The sequence below is a fragment of the Felis catus genome, chromosome A1, assembly GCF_018350175.1.
Source record: "Felis catus isolate Fca126 chromosome A1, F.catus_Fca126_mat1.0, whole genome shotgun sequence".
Taxonomy (NCBI): Eukaryota; Metazoa; Chordata; class Mammalia; order Carnivora; family Felidae; genus Felis; species Felis catus.
In genome coordinates, this window is record NC_058368.1 from 110,736,467 (window position 1) to 110,740,486 (window position 4,020).

The 4,020-nt window shown below is 46.5% G+C and overlaps 1 non-coding gene across 1 annotated transcript; it reads left to right on the plus strand.

Moving 5' to 3' along the window:
- Window positions 1-505: 505 nt before the first annotated feature.
- On the plus strand, window positions 506-578 carry TRNAN-GUU. Its single transcript has one exon. It is a non-coding gene; the product is annotated as a tRNA-Asn (tRNA).
- The last annotated feature ends 3,442 nt before the right edge of the window (window positions 579-4,020 follow it).

Genomic DNA, 4,020 nt, shown 5'->3' on the forward strand with positions numbered 1-4,020 from the left:
TAGCTCCGTACTTGGCACAAATATGACCTCAATAAATATTTGCTGAATGAATGAGTGAATGAATGAGCATGGATAATTGTCTACCTTATACAAAAGAATAATAATCATAACATGTGACAACTGAGGGCTTCCTTAGTGCTGACTACTTTATATATATTATCTCCTATCATACAATATCCCTATGAAGTAGGTACTCTTATTGTCCCCATTTTGTAGATGTATACACTGAAATGTAGACAGAGATTAAGTCCCAAGTTTATACAGGTAGCCCCTGATTTCTATGCCAGGTCTGGCTTAGATCAAACCTATATTTCTGTTGCTATACGTCACTACCTCTCAGTGAACATTTTTATTATTTTTTAAGTTTATTTATTTTTAATAATCTCTACACGCAACGTGGGGCTTGAACGCACAACCCCAAGATTAAGAGTTACACATGCTTCAGGCTAAACTAGCCAGGTGCCCCAAACAGTTTAGAAACATCATTTGAAATGATTTCAGGGGCACCTGGCTGGCTCAGTTGGTAGAACATGTGACTGTTGAACGCGGGGCCGTGGGTTCAAGCCCCACGTTGGGTGTGGAGATTGCTAAAAATAAAATCTTTAAAAAACTCAAAAATTCAGGGGCACCGAGGTGGCTCAGTTGGTTAAGCACCAGACCTCGGCTCAGGTCATAATCTCGCAGCTCGTGAGTATGAGCCCCGCGTCGGGCTCTGCGCTGAGAGCTCTGAGCCTACAGCCTGCTTCAGATTCTGTGTCTCCCTCTTTCTCTGCTCCTCCCCCGCTCGCGCTCTCTCTCTCTCAAAAATAAACATTAAAAATTAAAAAAAAAATGCAAACATTCAAAAATAAAATGACTTCATAACATTCTTTTAAATGGACCTAGCCATTCCTCAATCACTGCATATGTAGGCTATTTTCTGTTTTTCTTCCCCCTGCTGTCATAAATAATTCTACAATAAACAACTTTATGTCTAACTCAACTCCATATTTAAGCGCTATTCATTAGCAGAGACTCACTGTAAGTTGAACTACTGGTTCAAACAGTGCAAACATTTTTAAAGCTTTTGAGGCATGTTTCTCCCTCAATTATGTTTTGTTTTGTTTTGTTTTGTTTTGTCTTGTTTTGTTTTGTTTTGTTTTTACACATGGAAATTTAGATGAATTAAATCTGCTACCTTCTCTTTTATAATGTCATCCACCGTTTCCAGCTTTGATACACCTTCCCTTTCGAGACAAGTTAATAATTCTATTTTCTAGTGATCATACGGTTTGCTTTTAAATTATTCAACCCTTCAGTTCTTCCGGCATCCTTTGGGGGATGCTGCAGAGAAACCCCCATTTACACTTCCAAGCCCCCCCCCCCATTCCTCTGGGCAGGGGCAAAGATAAAAAAGAATGTGAAATAAGGAGAGTGTGAAATACAGAGGCTGCTGTTTTTCCTAATTACAGGGGAATGATTGCCCTTCTTCTACACATGAATGACTTTCTCCCAAGGTCTTCCATTTCTTCTTAGAAGCTTCTAAAAAGCTTTTTTGGTTGACCTGGAGCTTAGGCAGAACTGTCCTGATGAGAACCGACTTGAGAATCCTCTGGAAAAACTCAAAGGATGCAAAATTTCTTCCAATAGAATATTAGAAATAAGTCAAATTGGGAGTGGGGATGTTGCTGGGTATATTGATTTTGGTGAATGGGCTTTGGGCATGTGGGTGGTGCAGTCAGGATAAGGAAGGAGGCTGTGACCCAGATGGATAAAGACTTCCTCCCACCCCAAGCAAAAACTCCATGGGAACATCTGAAGGATCAGGGAAGCCAACCTACACCCACCCACATCCCTCCATGAACGAGGCCTGTGATGGGATGTACAGTCCTGGGTCAGGAATAGTGGTGACCCACATGTATGGTCTCTGGGTGATGCCCTGCATGAGGGCACATGGTCAAGGGAGTCGTGAGGCTGAAATCCAGCCAAGAGCCTCCAGCTAGGAGGATAGGGCACCTTCTTCCAGTTCTCTCAAAGGTGCCTAGGGGGCTAGTGGCTGTCTGGGCTGTAGCAGTGAACTGTACAAGGAGCACTGGACCAGGAGCCAGGAGGCTGGGCCCTGACTCCAACTCGGCCATAGCTCTCCAGATGGGAGCCCGAATCACCCACTCTGTGCCTCGGGTTCCCCAACTGTCTAGCCAGTTCCACTGGTCCCAACAGTTCTGATGCTAAGAGACCATAAGCAGCTCTTGAGTGTGCTCAGCTGCCTCTAGAAGGAAGACCCACAGTGTGCTACCACAGGATAGGGTGACCAGGACAACCCACACTTTCCAGCACAGACTGTTGCAAAGTAACTTGCATTTTGGGTCTGGGGTCAGAGCTTCCCACGTTGCCTTTCCTGTCGGTCTCCTTTTCAGGGTTTGATGATTTGTGAGAACTCATTGATAAAGTCAGCGGGTGCCCTTTGCTCACCGTCTGGATGTGGCACCATCTGTTCCAATTTCTATTTCCCCTTCCTCTAAACCCAGTTGAAATATCATTGACAACCAATACCAATCAGGTTACTGAGCACTGCCCATGTGTCAGTCATTGCGCTGGCTGTTTTATGAGCCGGCTCCTGGAAGCCCTGACCTCTGCGCCGTGAGGCCCACTCCCCATTCTGCAAGGTTAAGGAAGAGAAGCCCCCAAATCCGACAATATATAACCAAGCAGGATTCAAACTCAATCACTCTGCCTCCAAACACAGGCCCTCATAACACTTGAACTGCTTTCCTAGTTAAAGGAAACAGAAGCAAGGAGTGGCAAGGAAACAGAAGCAAGTAGTTCAGGCAGCAGGCCAGCAAAAAGATACCTTCATTTCCCTCCCTAAGACCCTTCAATGCCCCCTCTGAAGCCTGGGAGGTTCTCATGTTTTGTTAGTTTCCTCTGGATCAACAGACCTGCTGCCCAGCCCTGCACCAATCTCTAGGCTCCTCCCACCAGCCATTCCAGGGCCAGGTGCTCAGGGGAGAAGACCTGGCAACCATCCTGTACAAAGACCGCTCAGGGTTCCTGCACGGAGTCAGTCCGCAGGAGCTGGGTAGGGAGGAAGCCCTGTGGGGCGGGGTGGGTGGGAAAGAGATCAGGTCGTGCATACTTTATCCTGCCAGCCACAGGGCACATTCCCAGAGAGCCTTGCCCAGGCCACCCAACACTGCACGGTGGTTCTCTCCAAAATCCACTTAGCTGGGCAACTTGGGGGAGTCATTCAACATCTCTGTGCTACCCTGAGGCCCCAGCCCACCCACAGCGGCAGATACTCAACCAATGCCTGTCACAGCCTCACCTGGGAACGATGCGTTTTTTCTAAACCCCTTGTTAACCAGTCAGAAACAGGACTTCTTCCCATTCTTAATCTTTATGGTGGATTCCTCCCAGAGCTGGCATGTACTCATAAGTATTAAAACTGCAAAGAAAAGAAGTACAACAGAGAAGTTATGACTTCCTGTGCATTACGGAGCCAAGAGAAGGGAACAATTAGCTCCTTTGTTGCCAGGATTCCTGTTTGTCACTAACAATGGCATTCTTCAGGAATTATGATATTAAAGACTTAATAACCATTTGATACATGCAGTAAAACATTTCAATGACGGCGTTTCTAGAAAGTGCTGTCCTCATCTATTACAGGAATTTACCAAGTTTCTTTTAATTAAGTCGGTTATAAATGAGACATGGCCTCGGTGAGGTAATTTTGTGAATGAAGCTACCCTGAAGTACTAATTAGTTTGTTTTTAATGCTTCGTTTACCCAGCCGAAGACGTGGTGGTTAGGGCGGGGCTGTCCCGCTCGGACTGATGAGGTCCCGCAGGCAGGTAGAATATGCAGCAGGCAGGGGTGGGGGGGAGGGGCTCTCCCGGCTGGAGAGAGGGTGGTATTGCATTTCGGGCTGTGAAGCTTCACAACTGCCTGCTGAACTGACCACAGACTTTACATTTACCTGGGAAACGCTGGAGCCACGGCCCCTCCCCATGATGAACGCAGGCAGCCGCTTACTCTGCATAG